This window comes from Papilio polytes, unplaced genomic scaffold, assembly GCF_000836215.1.
Source record: "Papilio polytes unplaced genomic scaffold, Ppol_1.0 DF823731.1, whole genome shotgun sequence".
NCBI lineage: Eukaryota > Metazoa > Arthropoda > Insecta > Lepidoptera > Papilionidae > Papilio > Papilio polytes.
Window position 1 is genome coordinate 4973045 of NW_013525473.1, and position 20896 is coordinate 4993940.

Genomic DNA, 20896 nt, shown 5'->3' on the forward strand with positions numbered 1-20896 from the left:
CTTGCCACCCACCACCAGTGGCTCGCCCGGCGGCGACGTCGTCCTGAAACATGAAAACATTAAATTAGGAATCGAGGTAAACTACTTGAAGATAACAAAGATGTCTAATAATATCTACTTCATCAGAGAATTCACGAGAATGTAAAGTAGATGAAATTGGTTGGTAACCATCATACTACCAAAGTAATTTCTACAACGATTTTCAAACAGATTAGAATGTGATAACTAATGGCACATTACTATTATTTACTGAGCACTTTATATAATTGTTGTTTGAGTTAACAATGTGTTTACTGTTTCCAAATTAATGAATTATTTATTAAGCGTTTAATAATCATGAAAACATTTTTATTTAACGAGGACAATGTGTGTTACAATATTGTACGTTGCATCCAGAGCTAAATAAAGTTCCAAGAAATAAAATTGTAAAAAAATTGTTTTTTAGAAAATTGTGGCGATCTCTTTTTCGACACACAGTAAACATCCTGTTGTACAACAATAACAAAAGCAATTCTTCCAAATATCGATTTATTTTAGCTTCTGCTGTAAAACGTATGTATTCGTTTGAGGGTTTATTTTAGCAATGACAGTATGATGGAATGTATTCCCCTGATCGCAGTTTTACGATCTCGCTTAAATCTGTGTGAGACAAAACAGACAGTACGTGATTTCAACCACGATTTCGCTAAGATATAAAAAAGCTATATATTTTCGTCAAAATATGTAGTTTTATTTGTTTTTAATGATAGGATTTTAGTACAACACATGTTTTATTGGAAATGGTTTATGAAAGAGGTGACGAAGGAAATTACGTATGTAAAGTATACGCGGAGGACAAAATGCTGTAGCTTGCAACCACATATAGTATAGGAAAATGATAATGTTGACTTCAGAAAATTTGAATAACCTTATTTACAAATATACTTCTTCACCTTGTTAATAAATCATATTACCAGAATATATGGAGTAATTTATGTCGAGGTAACTAGCATGTTAGGTTTGCTTTGTCGACCAACAAAGTTGTTAGCGCGCCTGTTTCCCGATTTGGCAACTTGAACGTAACTTTATGCAGCACATTTATAAAGCAAGGTCTGGCTTTATTTGAAGAGTACTGAGGTAAAAAGATTTATTCTTGTAATGTAATTTAAATAACATGTTCCCATGAAAACTACACATTATAAATATCATTGGAAGTTAAACTACAGTTTGATTTTCATAATAATGTGTGATGTTCCCAATAAATACGTCATCAAAAACAACTGAAATTAGGCAAAATATTGACCATCGTATTTCAGTAATAAGGTTTGAAGTGCATCTTAATTTATTTCCCCGTACAAACACTCCAACAAACAAAACAAATTTTATTGAAGGTAACTTTAGGATGTAATGAATATCTTCTTTCAACGCTGAAATATTCATATTTTATTTATAAGAAAAATAAAGTACGCCGAAATATCGTAAATATAAGTGAGTAACAATTTCTTGTACATCTTGCGTTTTCACTGTTTTTTAGTGACGCACGCAGGCGGTGTACACGATAACAACATTTATTGCATACTTCTCAGTACGCATAACAAAAATGGCACAAAATACTTTATTAGTAGTAAAGATTTTAGCTCTTTCCAAGCATAGATAAACATAACTTTCAAGGATTACAAAATTTACTAATAAAGAATTGGTCTTTTTGTTCGTAAAAATAATTTTACTGCAAAAGTTTGTTTCTTTCTGTAGGAATTATCAAAGTGAAAAAGATAATAAGGAACTGCGAACAATAAGTTGTTGCACAAAAACTTAAACCTTTAAAGAGACCTTAATGGAGGTCATAATTGTAATGGCGGAACGACAATCATTAGTTTTGCGTTATTAAAAGGAATTTATCATCATTAAGGTATACCTTATAATTAAATTAAAAAAAAATAACATTCTAATTTATGTGTTTTAAAATGTCAATGTGAATTCACATTTAACACAAACAAGAGAAATTTTAAATTAAAGAGTATAACAAAATTGGCAAGGGAGAAATCAGCCTTTAGCTAGTTTTAAAAAGAATTTTGGCTTATTTTCAACATACAAGTGCCATGAAACTATCCCGGGAATAGCATGTGACGTGAACGACAACGACACGTGTGTGGCCACGTGTCATACGCAGTTCCACATGCCTTTTTCTATACTAATATTTTAAAGAGGAAAGATTTGTATTTTTGTATGTATTGATATAACTCAATAACTACTGGGCTGATTTCAAAAATTCTTTTACCATTTAAAAGCTACGTTATCAGTGAGTAAAGACTGTTTTCTTATTTTTTTAATTTCACGTGGTGGAACTTGCAAGCAACAGATAGTACACTATTTCTGTATTACCACATTTCTTTTTTGTACAGTTACCAGAATTTAAAATAAGAATTAGGTATAAAGATTTCAGATTAACCTGGTGAAAATAATGCAAATCACTAACTTTGATATCACGGATTTGACATTATCTACTGTGTATTATTATGAGTAGTATCCTAGTGGAAATGCTTAACTAAGTGCCTAACTCAGTAAAAACAAACGCAGCTTAAAAGTTTTACAAATCAGAGTTTAATTATTTGTTAGATACTGATTTTACGAAGTAATCAGTAACCAGATAGAGTTACGAATAAAATGGGAATGAATTACAATACAATGGTAGAACGCGTAACAAAAAGTACAGTCGATGCGACAAATAATGAGTATGAGTACAGTATGTAGAATAATTATGGACACCATTGCCATAATATTTGGATCAGCCTAGTGTTAAATAATCTAAGGCTTTGATTTACATTAAAATGTGGCCTTCGCTAACTTTGGTAGTAGTTTCCACATTTATTATTCCCAGTTTTAAAACAGTGGTGCTCGGCCACAATTGTAGCAAACTGATTATGTCTCTGACTGTACATGTATTACGTTCGTAGGACAATGGATGGAAGGAAGTTGCTATAACAATACGTCACTTCCGGTAGTATTGTGTACTAAAGTTTAAGAGTATTTATATACGTTTTCTACTAAATTAAATAAGAAAACTTTTAATAACATTGTTACGAAGGTCAAGTTTACTATATCTATGGTACTAATGACAATTGTTTTTCCTGACATTATTAATACTACAGAAAATAGTTAGAAAACACGTATATTAGTGTTTAATTGAATACACCGCAAAATTGTTACTCTCGTTAGCTATCGCAAAAGTTATTGGGATTGCTTAATCATACTATCATCATTGTTTTTCTTCAAGCTGTATTATTACATAGAAACTTAATAAGTGTAGTACTCGTAATAGTTACTGCGTAATAAATAAAAGTTCATAATTTTTATAGTGTTGGTATCACAATATTCCATTAAAGAGATGACGTCACCGAGCTGGCTGTACTTTGCCGATGTCGCCAACATCGCATATTAAGATTGATGTGAACAAACATTTTAGCTAACAATCACGCGCCAGTGAAAGTTTTATCTCAATTTGATTTACTCCATAATCTCTACCTCGAAACATTTTTTATCTTTTTACGAAATACATATAGGTACATCTTGATTTTAAATATTGATATATGATAAAAACCCTTAATTAACTTACGTCTTCATAATTAGTAACAGCTGTTTTTTACAGTTTTGAAGTTAATACTCGTGTTTAGATCTTTTGCACTATTCTATACTTTACCAATGACTCAACATTCTCACGTATGTTTTGGAATTCGAACCCATGACTAACGTAAGTGGCAGTGGTAAGTGGTGGACAGTAAGCGGCCGTCCATCGTTCAATCAGGTAGTTAATTATGCATTAAGTAGGCTAGAGTAGCGGACTAGCGGCTTGGCTGTGCGACGCACTGATGATCTAACGGTTGTCTCAACCGACTCCAACCGATGAATTTCCGGTTTTGATTTACTTGTGTACTAGAAATCGCTAAATAAAGTATTCACTCAGCGATAGAACAATCGAAAAGAAAGAAGACAAAGAAGGTATATATGAAAGGTAAGGAAATGAATACACATTTCGTATATTTATCTCTCCTATATGTTAAGCTTAATTTATTATCGAAAATTAAAATAAATCTAGCATACATTTAAATAAATTTTCTGAAGTGATTGAATATTATGTAATACTTAGTCGCACATCACAAACAGATATTTGTGGTGACAGAGCACAATCCGCTGGCAACATCAAACCAAATACAAATATTTGTTGATAAAACGTCCATCGTATACGTTGACATCCATTTTGGAATGTCTGGCGTTCGAATTTCTATTTCACTATTTGCTCATTTTCGCTCTAAACCTCGTTGTGTATATTGGAAAATTTTTTCCATTTTATATTTGTTACATTCGAGTTAGGGGTATAAATTGAATTGTAGAATTATATTAGAGTAGGTACAGGTCATATAGAAAAGGGTTTTAATACAGATCTGTAGATTATAAATATAGGTAACGTATGATAAAGTAAATTGTCCGCATCTGGCCGAATCAAGTCATGTAAATAGTTTTTTCAGTTGAGGAACTTTATTTCCTACCCATTTAATTTGAATTTAATTTTTGTACAATATTTTTTGTAGTTTATTTCTGATGTACAGAATGCAGCAGAACATTGTAGCTTCGTATAACCGTTCGTTTACCGTATTGTATTTGGTCTGGTGAGCACGGACAAGCGATCCGGTGATGTCCGCGGAAATCACTTTGTATTTCATCATTTTAGTTCCTACAATTGAACGTCGCATTGACAATGGATTTGTTGCGTCACTAATTGTGAATGTTTCACACAATAAAGTTGAATTTATGTCAGTGGTACTGGTGAAATGAAAGTTTTTGAAACATAATAGTAGAGTTAAGAATTATAATTAAATGTTTGATTTAATAACAATTGACAGACTCATCATCATCTCCTTATCCTACTCCCGTAGGGTCGGCGCAACAGTTTTTTGTCCTCCACATAACTCTATCATACGTCATCTCAGTCATCACTCCCTTTTCGATCATGTCACCTTTTACACAATCCATCCATCTCTTTCTAGGTCTACCTCTACCGATGTACCCTTCCACACTCATATCTAACGTTCTCCTTGTAACATGCGATTCATCCCTCCTCATAACATGCCCATACCATTCTAACCTTTTACTCCTTACCTTCTCTACTACGGGGGCTGCTCTCAAACTTCCTCTAATATACACAATTGACAGATTACTGTTTGCGTAAAAAGTTTAAAGAACATATGTTAAGTTTAGAACTATAGAATTCCAATGAACGTTAGCTACATTTGTGTCGTTCCACTAAAACATGTATGTTATTCTGTATCGTTAATATTTCGTAGCCGCAAGTTCTATTGTAGAAGAAAACTTGATAAAATAACTCATACTTACAATGTGTTGGTACAATTAATTATTCATATAAATTGTACAGTTTTAATGTACGATATTTCTAGTGTTCACACGCGACGTTTATTTCTGGATCGTATTCTGACCAGGGGAGGGGGCAATTTGCCGTCATTAGCCGCGGCTGATACAAAAATACACGCCGTCCCCCACACGAGTTGAGTGACAGAGGACGCCGGCAACGACCATATCCTGTCGCTCAACGAGTTTTTAACACAACGTCGCAAAAAATCAACGTGTCAATTTCTTGGCTCCGTGTCGGTTAACTAATTATGTGCCGCAGACTAGCTCAGGTTATTTGCGTTGAATGCCACAAATATACAGACTTCTTTTTGGAGATATTGGTTCCATACTCATACTGCTTGGTACTTTTTTACCATCCGCGCGACCACGAGAGTGGAAAAAGGATACAAGACACACGTGGCCACTTGTGTGCAAATGGAAAAAGCCTTAACATGTAATAAAATAATCTATGCCATGTTTTTTTCTATGTGCTAAATGAGCGAAGTTCTTTCATTTTATATCTCCGGATACAGGAGTAGTCTGGTCTAAATGTATATCAATCATTTGATTATGAAAGAATGTTTATATCTGAATCTCAAAATATCCGAGCAGAGACGCGTGCAAATGTATAATGAACGAGAAAATATTCAGTCGTAAGCACTTCCAGTTTATAAACGAACTATAATGGATTTAACGACAGACGAGACGAATAAAATGACTCATATATTTGGAGGAATGGAATGTGTAAAATAAAACGATGATAAATTGAAATAAAAAAAACTTTTAAAGTGACGTTTAATCTATTTATAGAATACTAGCTTCCGCCCGCGACTCCGACTCCGTGGAATTAAAAAAAAACAAAAGTGAGCAGCCTATGTGTTCTTCCAGACTATCCTCCACATCTATACCAAATTTCATCGAAATCCGTTCAGCCGTTTAGGCTACAAACTCTAACAAACATCCATCCATCCATTCATCCATCCATCCATCTAAACTTTCGCATTTATAATATTAGTAAGATAGAAATAGTAGGTAAACTGTAGTAATTTAAAAAAGGATAATTATACATTCGTAGAATGAGCACTAAGAAATATTCACCTATCAAGTATGTATTACGAAGCTACATTGTGTTACATAAGTTAGATTACATAAAAAGCTTAAGATATGTAAAAGATACAGCTGTTCAATCTTTTCGTAAGTCTTTTAAAAGCTATTGTTAACGCATTGTTTGAAAACAATGGCAGCTTTAATTGCATAATACATAACCTCACTAACCACAGACTTCATAGAGGCATGATTGGAATGCGCATCTCACATTTCTAAGTCAAAGTGTGTGTGTAGGGTTATAATATAACTAGCTTTCGTCCGCGACTCCTCCGCGCGGAATAAAAAAACAAAAGAAAGTAGCCTAAGTGTTCTTCCAGATTATCCTTTACATTTATGCCTTTCATCGAGATCCGTTTAGCCGTTTAGGTTACAAATTCTAACAAACATGCATCCATCTAAACTTTACCATTTATAATATTAGTAAGATTCAACAGAGTCAAATGACGTCACCGATCTCTTTTTATTAGTTAACAAACTTTTCGTTGAATAAGTTTCTTAGTTTGTCTTAGTTTTGAGATCTAGAGATGAAGCCTGCATAAAACTGTTTTGTCATGCATTCTGTTAGTGATCGTTTACACCTCGTGCTAATAGAATGATTGTCACCGTCAGTCGCTAATTCTGTCTTTGAAGCTTCAATTGCAAGTAACTGACGCGACGGTTCCGTCAAGCTAAATATAGCGTCAGCCGCCGACGTGACAACGACCCGCATGTAACCGCAATATATTTATAACGTTGATTTACCGGGTACATGAAAGGTGAATTAATTAATATCGACAATATACATACGAAGAAATGTATCTTTAGGGCTATTGATATCGTGTGTGTACGTTCTTTAAATCGTTCCTTTTTTTTGAGACTTGCCACTGTTTGCCTTGAAGAGGCGTTTACAGATTCGCCGGGCTTTAGGTGGTAGAGCGCAGATGGCGCTTAGCCTAAACTTCGTTTATGAGTAACTAATTTAGTGGGCTCCCTCGGGAGCCTCAGCTCGGGCCATTACTTCGTTATTATTACTGAAGGCGTTGTTAATCTATTGAAATGTTCAAATTGTCATAAAGGTATAATCAGTGCTAGTTTTCTACCAGTTAAACTAAACTAGTTAAAAAACGGAAACTGCAGTGAAGTACAATTTTTAACATTTAAAAGGTTGTGCAATTAGAGAGCTTTTAATGAAGCGACATTATGTATGTATGTAGTGCGTACACTCCTGTGCATAATTGTAGGCACTGCAATTTCCAGGAGACCGTATTAAAGTACGGCGGAGTGCTCTGAATCCTTTAATTACGACTTTCCTGTCTGGCGGACCTGTTTACCCTTTTATTTATAACTACTTTTGACTTTAAGTGTACGTATACTGCGAAAGAAATTTGTTGCAGTGAAACTTTCGTTTATATTGCGCGAATTACTAAGAGTAATAAATTTGGCATAATTTCGCATTGATGTCAGGTAAGTATCTATTTATCTGACGCAAAGTATATTACACTAGTTGTTTCAGTGAGGCTTCATCCGCATGGAATTATTAAAAAAATATTTTATTATTTATATTTGTCCAATTCTCAATTGCAAATGTCAAAATACCATAATAACCTTCTCACCTAAATGTTGACAGCTTGTAGTTTATGGTCCCTTTCCCACATGAAGATTTTTTTCCAATTTAATTACCTCCTAAGTTTCATAGCGTGAAAAAATATAGCCTAAAGCGTGTCGTAAGTGTAGGGCTTTTTATTAAAGAAATAATTTTTCAAAAATATGCTGTGATTGCTGTCATCTTACGCCACAAAGTAGTGTGTTTATGTTTTATTATATTAGTATAAATTTGTTTATTCTATGTCCCGAGAAAAAGTTCATTCCCATCGAGTGTTGATTAAGTCTACATATCATTATGATTGAAAACAATTCAATTATGATATGCTCAAATAAATGGAAACATCTGATAGGGTAAACAGCATTGTTATGCAAATTTTGCAGAGAATGTCATCAAACATGCTTTGCAAACAGGATATCCATGTATTGTTTTAAACTCATTGATATTTTTTAAATACAGTTTATTAACCTTTCTAGAATACAGACGATATATTTTTGGCCTATAGAAGAATATGGTTTGATTGATTTAGAAGAATGAGAAGTCATTCCTTTTGTATTATTCCCCTAAGTAATTTATTGGTAATCGGATTCCTGTTTTACAAATTAATTGTCTGTTTTTGCTACAAATGTTGTTAAAATAACGTGAATAACGCCTTTACCTACTTCCCTTTAATAAACAGATATACCCTGTTTCCGTTTTAAAACATCGCACAATATTCTGGGAATTTAATAGTTGAGAAGACCGCCACCTGTCTAGACGTGCGTAGTTTGTGGGCGTATAATCTACTTACCCGTATTTCTACATGTTTTCCTTGTAAATGGTACACAGGTGGTTGTTACCAAAAATTGAAGTAGGCAGTAAAGTGAAGATTTATCTGACGTGCTGGTTAACGCAATGTGTAGATTTTGTTTGATGACAGTATTTTCTCGAATGCCTTTTTTATTATTAGATAGAAAGGACAGATTACATCAAAATTTAAGCATGCTATGTCAATATTCTCTACATTAATTTATATTCATAGATTGAAGTAAACAAACACACAAAATAACTTTCCCTATTTCTCTAGCATAAGGATTTATAGCGAGAGTCGACCGTAAGCTGACCCTGTGTAAATAGATTTAATAGATAGGGGGAGAAAACCTCGTCTCGGCGCCAAAAACATAATCAAAGATTTGTGTAGGAGACATTTTATGTCTACGGTACTTTGTGAAGGAACGTGTTACGTCAAAGGGATTTGAGGTTATTTTCGTCTTTCATTGTTACTCAACTCTTTTTGTAGGTTATAAATATTTGTATAAAGAAATTGATAGACGATAAAAAATACGTATCATAAAACGATCAGTGTTTCAGCTGGATTACGAAAGGAAATCTGTTTAAAATTGTTATCTTCCGCCGGCAATAACCAGTTAATTAATTCATTTCCTACACGTGCAACGCACGATACGCTCTAGTTTAATACTCTTAATTGAAGCTTGCAACGAACGATTCCTTTGTCATGCCTCGACCTAATTAAAAAGGATAATACAGACAGAACAAAGAATTGCACAGATAAAAAAGTATTTTTTTATTGAAGCTTTTCTGTATTATTTTTAATCTGTGGAGGAATGCTTTACTGGAATGTAAGATGATTGGACAAATTAAAGCAATTACTCTTATGATTCATGGCGTTGGATATTTGTAAATCGAATATCTCATCACATACCATTGTAACTTATAATTTCTCTTGGAGATGAAATATTGTACATTCACATACGAGTGTAAAAATAAATGAATGCGGTAAAATTTGCAAGTAATTTATTGCATTGAAAAATCAACTCCAAAATTATTTACAAATATTCTTTTGTTTAAGTTGTTTTAATAAAAACGTTAGTAATATAGTGTCTATTGTGATTTTATATGGTTTGTCAGATCTCTTTATTGTCGTATGATAAGAAGCGAGAGTTGGGTAATCGTGATTGGGATCATGATCTGACGTTGGTGGGAATTCCAGTAAACTTAGAAATATGGCTTTCTAAATGTTGTTCCCCTTGTATAGTCGAGGACGTTTATTTCCTAACCATTCCGGTGAATTGTCATTTGCTTATCATAAAATGATATAACACTTGACATAGCACATACAATGTTAGATTATACCTTGGGTGACAATTTTCCGTAAAAAAATAGCGTCTGAATGGGCAGTGAATTTAATTCTCTGACTGTACATCAACTGAGATTGCTATCTCTAGCGTGGGATTTTAATTTCCTTTCATAAACGCTATCGTTCGCATTTATACACAAAAGTGCTCCCAAAAAGTGTTGACGATTTATTCGCGTCACGCTCGGGGCAAGCGACGCGGATGTTGAGTACGTCATTAAATATGCACCACGCGGGAAACGGTTTCTTTGACTATTGATGCAGATACTAAATAGAAAATGGCGGCGGTGTTGCAACATTTTGTTTACACTCAACTATCTTTTGTTTTTTGAGATCGATAAAAGTTTTTTCTATGTTTAAAAGTAAGGACAGTGTACGTGTGAAATGTCGCTGAATTTGTTGTTAAGTTAAACTGAAATTGTTTTACTGTTATCTTCAATTTGGATACACGTTTTCTGTATTAAAATTGAACCTTTTTTATAAAAAAAGCGAAAAGTTATTCTTAGATTTGAACTCCGTGTATACAATATAAAATTGGTAAACAGTGAGATGACGCTAACAAGCCGAAAGTGTGTAAACAAACAAAGAATAAAAAGAAACTTCCAGATTATTCCATTCAATTCATCTCGCAAATCCATTCGATCGGTCAAGGCCTCGCGTAGGGAGGGACGAATTACGATTTTCTCTAACAATTTGATTCAAACGAAATTGAGAAAAACAGGATCGTAATAGTATTTTTATTGGGGAATTTGAGTAGAAACAAGTTCTATACTTTTAAGCTTGTGTAGATCTATCCAATCTCATTTTCTACTTGTAATATGTAAATGAATGAAAACAACTACATGAGATGAAATTAGATGGATCTTTCAATTACAGTGATGTTTCTTTAAAACTTTCATTTCTATTTTCCTTATAAAGTTATATTAATTAACTACAATAATATCGCATTACTTTAGTACATAAATACGATAACCAAATATTTTCCTTATTTTTCTTTTTAGACTTACACATCCGAGTCTTTCCCCCGTCAAATATTTCAAGCTCATTTTAGCAGATAACATATTGGTAGCTGTACAAATCATGCATAGAAAGGGCTTATAATTATAATCTATGGATGTGTTTCTGATAAACAAAGGGACAGTAGAGGTGGAACGAGTGGACGCAACAGCGCGTAAACGGCTAGTTCAGTAACCTTAGAACTCCCGTTTGCTCAGTCGCTGGGTGAATAAATAATGCAATAATTAATATTTATTATGTAAGAGTTTCTTGATAAAATATGGAGAACTACGCATAATAATATTTACCATAAAATATCAATTGTTTCTTGTCAATAAAAATCAGACAAAATGAAATTATATTATGATTTATTTAATCATAAACAATAGACGAAAGGAAGTGTTTTTTAAACAAGGCAATGAATTTTTGAAAGAAAAAAAAAAACAAATTTAGCTTCAGATTAACTGCAAAATTGATTTTTTAATGAACTATTTCGTTTTCGCCAGTTCATGATCCTATCTTGATACGAGTATATTACAAAATTCCTTCCGTGAATAAAACTACTAAATTCCAGGCTAATCCCTTTAATGTGGAGCCCGGCTTCCTGTGAGATAAGCACCTCTTCCCGTGTCTACGTGAGCGTGTTTAATAAGGCTTTGTGAGTTCATTCGATGTCTAGACAGCTTACTGCAATGTGTACTTCCCCTTTCATGTTTTAAGCAAACTGATATCGACTAAGTTGCCTTTTTAATTTATAACAAAGACTAGCTGCCACATAGTCTCTTGTGGAACATCGAGGAGATCCTTAACGCTTTTGGAAATTCATAACACGAAAACTGCAGATGCTTTCCCTTTTAGAAAAGAGTTCTTAAATTCGTTTCTTCGAAGCTCAGTAATCATGTTGTGACAAAATATTTACTTAGTCTTAAACTACTGCGACAGATAAAAACTAAGCAAACAAACCTCACTAAACAGATAAGGAAGACAGATATAAGCGTAGAAATGTAGATGGTATGCAAAATAAAGTGATTTATCATAACAAATAAGTACGCGGGAAACACTTATAATTTTACTATTCGAGATATGTAAACAGATAAAAAAGAACCAAGATATGTTATAGCTTTTTAATCGCAGCTATATTTTTCAGTTGTAATACTGGCTGTAAAGATGTTTTTTTTTTTTATAAAATGTTGCCTGTCTTATTTTTGTCAGCCAGTGATGTTCATTCTTTTCAAGATTCTTTTGGTAATAGCGAGGGATACAGCTTTGAACGCCCTTGTAACCTTTTCTCCTTTGTATCTTTTATTTCTTTGATTAAATTCTTTACAAGCCGGTGATCTCGGGGATTACACGCATTAATCCGGGACCGCGTTGTTAATCTATTGTACGAAAGAATTTAGGCTAAGAAAGTGGAACAAGAAGGATATAAACCTTTTTATAATACCTTTATATTAAGAGATACAAGATAATATAACAGAATGTGTTAATTAGATTGTAGAAAAAGACCTACCTCTAAAATTCAGTGAAATTGCTATCAAGCAACATCTATACTCTTATTTTTTTTGTTCTTATTTCATCAACCTTTAAAAGAAATAAAGGGAAGGATAAAAAACCGAGAAGGATGTACCCTAAACACCGTTCCTCATACTTAAGATAAAAGTAAGTAACAGTTAATCACGCATGTATAGCAAATAGCTGTTATACATCTCTGTTTATTAGTACCGTTTAGTCGACTATACCAATATTTTAGGTTACTAATACAAACTGCTTATCTTAATCTATCGCAAACTCTTAGATGTAGATGTATAATTTTGTTTTTATTTAATGTCTAGCTGTTCCCGTGCGGCTTCATCCGCATGGAATTATGAAAATTTTATTTTATTGTTCATATTTGTCAAATTATCAATAGCAAATGTCAAAATTACATGACATGACAAACCTTGACAATCTTGCTTCCTTGATGTTGGCAGCAACTTATGGTCTCTTTCCCACATTAGGTTTTTGTCCAAAATATTTACCCCCTAAGTTTTATGGCGTGAAAATATATAGCCTAAAGCGTGACGCAAGTGTATGGCTTCTTATTAAAAAAAAGATTTATTCGAAAATATGCTGTGATTGCCGACATCTTAGGCAACAAAGAAGTGTGTGTTTACGCTTTATTATAATAGTATAGATATTGTAATAAATCTTTTTCAAAAGCTTTAGAAAAGTGATACCATACGAAGAGCTGTACGAGGGACTTCTACAAAGAGCCCGTATCAAACCTAACGAGCGATCTCCCGATTGTCAAGTAACAAGCGAAACAACAGCGCAAGTTCTCGCTTCGTCGCTCTTTATTATTCATGGAATATTTTACCAAGTTTGAAAACTTTGCTAGCAAAATACGCTATAGATTTATTCCCATCTTCTTTCACTTCTTTTGTTGTCTATGTAAAGTGGATACAGTTTGAAAATATTCAATCTTATTGCGAACCTTTACTTTCAATAGATTTATAAAACTGACATAGTATTTTTTTTATTAAGGAAGACAGGGTCATGTGGGACCTAAGATAAACTGGTGTCCAATCTCGTGTGTAAAAGAAAGAGTTCTATGTTTTCAGAGGAACGCTCCGAAAATTTCAATATGCTACCTAGGTATTACTTTGTAGGTTAGAAATTGTTCTTTGACACTGTACCTTTTGGATGTATTTAGACTAAACATAACCATCAATAACCTTTCAGTACAACGTAACCCTAAATGTGTAAGAAGCATAACATAGCAACACTTGACGTATTTAAGAGGAACCTACGTCATCGTTTTGACATGCACGCAATTGACCAAAAAGGAGGTCGACGCCACACATGTCACGACATCGCTAATATGTTATTCAGGTGTACCTATATCTTTTCATTCTATATTAAGCACTGAAAATCGTGATTTACTATGTTTCCTTTTGTAATTATCTGTATATTAAGTGGCGTCACAGTAATCATGTGAATCAGTACCAGATTGGAATGCCATGATCACTTCATCAATCATATATTTAAAATATGATTCGTAAGTATTCAATTCATCATCATCACCAGCTCACTACAAGTCCTTACCGAGGGGATCTAAGGCTATAAAAAGTTAGGGTGACTAAGCCATAGTCAAACGTAGGTCCAGTGCGGGTTGGTAACAAATATCAAATCAAATACTATGACTGAATCATTTCCTAACAATAAATGATTCCTTCGAAACATGAAACCGATGTCTTAGTGATTACATAGATATTATTTTTTATTTATATAATTATTCATATAATGTCGATTTACATGCGCATTCATGAGCCGTAACTTTTTACTATTGGTAAATAAGGAAGATGTTAAAAAATACATATTTTAGTAAGTAAAAAACTCATAACCTTGAATTGCGATGTCCGGAGTTCGGTAATTGAATTACTAATTATAATCAAATATGATTTTTATTAGTATTCTTCAATCGTACTGAGTCCTTATTTGTATCTATTGTATAAATATTTAGTGCATCAAAGACTGGACGTAAATCAACAATGATTAATAATTTACATTAAATTATGCTTTACTAGCTTTGTCCGCGACTTTGTCCGCGAGGGACATTAGTAAGTAACCCGTGTTCTTCCAGACTACTCTAGTGTGTTCTACATCTATGTAAAATTTCAGCGAGATTAGTCGAGTTGTGTTGGATATGTGGTAACAAAGATATGTCAACTTTTTCCATTTTATTATTTTTTTGTGTAGTCTCTGCTTGCCTCTTGTAGTAATGTGTTATTACGGTGTATTGGAGAGCGTGTCTCGTCGCGAAATCGTAAGGTTTTTGAACTCATTTGCTTTGATTTAATTCGCTTGCTACAATCAAACGCACGCAGTTATGTCAACTTTTCAACGACCACTTTATAAGATTTCAATTGGATTGGAAAATAATATTGAAATGTTTTTCTCGATTTCATTAGTGATGAAGCTTGTTTAATAATTTTCAATATTATTTGAGCTTCTCTGCTCATCTTCGAAATATTTTTGTCAATTTATCATTTAGTAATAGACTCTACCTGATTAATACTTATGAATTTATTGTTACTTTCTAGAGCGGTGTAACGTTATACGGCATATCGCTAAAACAGGTTTCCCGCTATCGACCTAAGTACAACCCTTTGCACTTAGCGTTTATTTACTTTCCATAAGGCTGTTTCGCACTGGCTTTATGGAAGAAATAATCTACAATGTTTTTTTTTCCTTGAAAACCTTTTACTGCTGAGGGAAACTAAGTCACCGTTTTTAATACTGACAATTTGCTCCAATTCTTCTTTATAAGGAGTTAACTACATTTTGTCCACGTTGCTACCTAAATGTGAAGGTTTGTAGTTGGTACGGGGTACTTAAAAAGCCTAATCCTTTAATTTGAATGCCAAAAACATGCAGCAAACGAATTTAAATGCTTATTTTTTAAGAGAACTTCAATCATTGATCATGAATCTCTTTTATTCAGATTGCTTGATTTCCAGCTTATCTCTACAATAACGTTATTATAATTGGCTTACATGTGTCCTTTTGTCAAGGTTCGTGTAACGTGATAGGGGCCTAAAGTCGGCACGAGGCATGAAGCCGTACGACTGCACTCGGCAAATCACGTGGCGTTGCTCGCAGGTCACGCGGACCCGTCACTTTCAGATACCCGTGTCCTAACAATGTAATCTGTCGTATACAGAAATGGGGTGTATTTATAAACGTGATAGCTTCTATTACTATTTTTTTGATATTTTTAATGTTACCTTTTCATATGATGTTTTAAAAATATATAAACTATTAGTTGTTGCTCGCAACTTCGTCCGCGTGAAATTAAAGATATAGTCTATGTTACTCACAGATAAATTACCTTTTTAGTGGTGAAAGAATTTTTGAAATCGGACCAGTAGTTTTTACAAATATCGCATACATACATAAATTCAAAAATACGAATCATTACTCTTTATAATATTAGTATATATGTACAAAGGGTCGAGTAACAGCCCATAAAGTAATATGAAAAACATTTAACATTTTTCATATATTAATTGAGTGATGAATTTCTGAGCCGATATTTTATCAAACTAAGGTATAAAATAATTGTCAATTTCAAGCATTTTAGTGTACATTCTATTTTGCACACGTGACAACTGACAAGCTGTCACATCGCGGTTGTAAAACAATATGTTTGTGTCAACACCTTGATTAAACTAAATTGAGATGGATAATACCTAAGTATCTACTTACATATTAAGTTAAATTATATCAAGTATATAAGTTACCTACTTACGAAGTAATGTTATTGTTATTAACAATGTCATGCGGGAATTATTTGAATGCGGTTTAATTAAGGTGACCACACATTATTGCATGTTAGTTAATGGCCAAAATACTGAACCGAATCTTGTACTCCTTGTTTCAAAAACTGGCTGATAGCTTAAAAATGACGCCACTGACAGATAAGGGAACTAAATTCGATTTTCATCACATATTTTACACGTTGAATTGTTATTAGACAACAATTTGGTGGGATAGGCCCTTAATCTGTCAATGTCAAAATGAAATATATTTTGAAATTTAAGCCGAACCTTACATATTTAAATGTCGTTTGATTATTTGGCCGTAAATGTGTAGAGTTAAGATTCAATGACAATATTGTATTGTAGTGTATTATCACCAAGTAAATAAATTATAGCTGTTAGGTACATACATACGTTATTTAGGGTCTGTCGCACCAAATTCTAAATTGTCTGATAACAACGTGTAAAATATGTGACGAAAATATCGGATTTTGTTCCCTTATCTGACAGTGACATTTTTAAGCTATCTGAACCTCTATCAGCCAGTGATGGGACAGACCCTAAGTATACCAAGACATGAATAACATAAACCTAGGAAAATATCAAGTAAATCGAACTATAATTACTAATAAGTTTTTACAACAGTAATAAAAATGATGTATCAGTATCAGCCATTTTCCTTATAATATGGCGCCAATAGTCGCGTCACAAGCTATCCTCCAGACAGTCAACAAATCTTCATTATCATACAATTCGCAAGACGTATTAACACATGACAAATTCATCAATCAATATGCTACGTGAACAGAAGGTAGTGTTAGACTGCCGCACGTCATTTACTAAATTATCGCACAACAGTATTATTTTGCAGCCAATTCAATAGTTTAGTTGCACAACTAAAAATCGAGTAATGTGCGCATAGAAAGCGAGACAAACAGTTTAGACATATGTAGGCGTGCGCGTGCACTTAGACTCAATCCACTTAGCGCCTGGCTAGTATTTATATCGAGTTGCCCGTCTTATTTCCACCGAACGTATGATATAAAATAAACGCAAGCGACTGTCCTCTAACGGCTCAGTGGAAGTATGAACTTAGAACTAGGTGTATAATATTTATTAGCTGGCGTCAAACACGTCTGTGACGCGTACGTTCGTTAGGGTATCATAAATAATGTGTTAACAATGTGTCGTATGAAGCTTTTGTTAAAGAACTCTACCTTAGGGTGTGTCTGGATTTCACATACATTTTTCATGTTATATGTGGACGTATATTACAATACGTGATGTATGAATGTGCGTATGTACAAGTTTATGAATTAATAAAAGTGATATAGCTTATTTAAAGGTGTGTTTTTATTTTAGACAGGAGTCAATCGTCAATTTAGATTAAACTAACTTTCGCCCATAACTCCGTCCGCGTGGAATTATAAAAACAAAAGTGAGTAGCCTATGTGTTCTTCCAGACTATCGTCTACACCTACGCCAAATCTCATACAGATCCATTCAGCCGTTTATGCTACAAACTCTCACAAACATCCATCCATTCATCTAAACTTTCGCATTTATGATATTAGTAAGAAGTAAGATTAAGAAAATGTTATTAAATTGCACAAATGTTTTTCCAAAAAACCGAGGTATTTTTTAAACTCCCACATTTTTTATATTTTATTCACAACATTGCGTTTTCGTAATTACGTATTTGCATTTTTATGGTTGTAAATTGTTATAAACTCTTATAAATAGCGGTACATATATGAAAAATTAAACTTGTTATTAAATTAACTTTGATAAATACATCCTTAATTAATTTGTCTGTACACACGATTACTAACTTTCCCCACACTTGCAATTACATGCTCTTAATTAGCACCATTCGTTGCATTTGCTTCAACGTAGAACTCAATTTAAAACGAAATTAAATTGAATTGAAAGGAACACTTTGATTAAAAATATTAGAATTACTGCTGTACTCAGAGTTATTTCAGACTAGCTTTCGCCCGCGACTCGGTCCGCGTGTAATTAAACAAACAAAAGAAAGTAGCCTATGTGTTCTTCCAGACTGTTCTTTACACCTACACCAAATTTCATCCAGATCCGTTCAGCCGCTTAGCATAACTCTAACAAACATCCATTCATTCATGCATCTAAACGTTCGCATTTGTGATATTAGTATGATTATTTTCGAACTATGCTTTGGGTTATATTATATCAGATACTAGTTTTTACCCAAGTCAGTCCGTGTTGAACCAAAAAAACAAAAGTAAGTAGCCTATGTGGTCTTCCAGACTATCCTCTACACCTATGTCAGATTTCGTGGAGATCCGTTCAGCAGTTTAGATGACAAACGGTAACAAGCATCCATCCAGCCATCTAAACTTTCGCATTTATAACAGTAAAAAGTAAAATAGTAAGATATATCTAAGTTATTTGGCATGTTATAAAATTAAGCTTGTTTGCGGGTACGGTTTGGCGAACGGCCAGGTTTTTGGCGCATGTGTCACACGTTATGGCTCTCCCTTTGTGAAAACAATACCTTACTAAAAATGCTAGATATAAAATATTGGTTTTACCGTGAACTGAGTTCTCTATAAAATATACTTATTATGCAGATCTCACTGGAAAAATGATTTATTTTGATTTGTTAAAGCAACTTTTTCATTCAAAAATGTTAATACTAATATGTCCAAATCATAGATAACATATAAAGAGTATTTATATTATAACTACACGATGCCTGCGGTATTTATTGACTATTAACCGCTCTAAGATGAATGACTGAAGGGTCACCTGTGGAGCGTACACGAGGTAAAAACAGGGCTGCCACAAACTATGAGGGTAGGTAAATCTATACACGACTAGTGTACGTCCTATGTGATTATATAATGGTCAGATAATATAAAATCCTTAAGACAAGTTACTGGAAATTATACAAAATATTGGAACAATTCACGTGATCTGCGGTAGCCCTATGAAAGCTCTATTTATGTCACTCTTGACACGGTTGCGGAATGACACTCGGTCGTGAATGACGCGGCAGCGGTAAGAATTGCATAATTACAAGGTTCATTTGATATTTGGTCATCTGGCGAATAGACACGTGTCGATAAATATAACGACAAATCTGACATTTCTTCGGTAAAGACGCAACAGTGACACAAAGGTGAAATGATATGAATGAAATTATGTGTTAGAAAGGCGATAATGAACGAGTTGAAGAGCTGAATGGAAGACACGCAAAGTTCGAATACAAAAAAGTCGTGTGTAGAATGAAAAAGGGAAGCATAATTTTTGAACGATTTTCCAAAAGAAGGAGGTACTCAATTCGTCTGTATGTTTTTAAATGGCATATAAAATTTAACATTAACATCGGAATATGTTGTAATTAAAAACGGTGCTGATGCTATCCGCAATGCGTTACTGCAGTCTCGTTTCGGATGTTCACTGCATGTGCAAAGCGTTTAAAAATTCAAAAGTAAACAAGAGTCTCATAGAATGAAAAAGTCGAGTGTAGATACAACACTCAACTTTTACTATATTTTTATTTGCTTTCAGTGAAATTGTCAATTTTAATCAAATAACTGCGCGTGTGGAATATGCAATCAATATTAATACAGCTTTTAATAAGTAATTCAATTACTGGCAACACGGCGTACGTGACGTCATCAATCAATATGGTTTATCGCTGGCCGTTATTAAACATGCGACTGTATTTTATGCACAAACCAATCAGTAACTGAAAAAAATTCCTTACATTTTTAAAATTACAAAATTAAACATCTTTTAGCAACTTTGTATAAAAGTTTAAAGATTTTTTATTGAACAAAAGTGAATGCAACGCAACCACAAATACTGGCATATATTTGAATTAAAAATAATTAAAATTTTTCATAATAAATTTAAGGTAACCTTTATATTTCATTATATGCTTTGGAATCTTACATCATATATCATTTGCAAATTTAAAATTAATATTTCTTTATTATATAGTTTTATCGTTTTAATAGCAGCGTGTATTACGAGCAAAAGTGTGTCAAAGTGGAGGAATTTCGCTTAGAAAATGCGGGCAACGGCTCCTAAATACACAGCAAATTTCTCTATGTACAAAAATTTTAAATTAACCAAACATTTTCTACGGCATGGAATTTTAAATGCAACATTGTAAGGTTCCTTTACCGTTTATTTTTAAGAAGCTTCATGCGGGCAAAAGGGACTTAATTGTATAAAATTCTTTACATTTTTACAACGTAAAGTAACGTAGTTGAAGGAAATATGCCTTTAGATGTTTCTTTAGAATATTTTGAATTAGTAGAGTTATTCGAAGAAAGAAAATGGTTTAGCACTGCGATAACGAACGTGTATTTATAGTAAAAAAACTTAAGAAGGTTAATCCTACTA

At 33.3% G+C, this 20896-nt stretch overlaps 1 long non-coding RNA gene across 1 annotated transcript in view; it reads right to left on the reverse strand.

Moving 5' to 3' along the window:
• LOC106103731 overlaps positions 1-20896 on the reverse strand; it is a 51644-nt gene continuing 30748 nt past the window's right edge. The window contains exon 3 of the long non-coding RNA XR_001225633.1: positions 1-43. This is a non-coding gene — a long non-coding RNA (uncharacterized LOC106103731). The remainder of the gene's footprint in view (positions 44-20896) is intronic.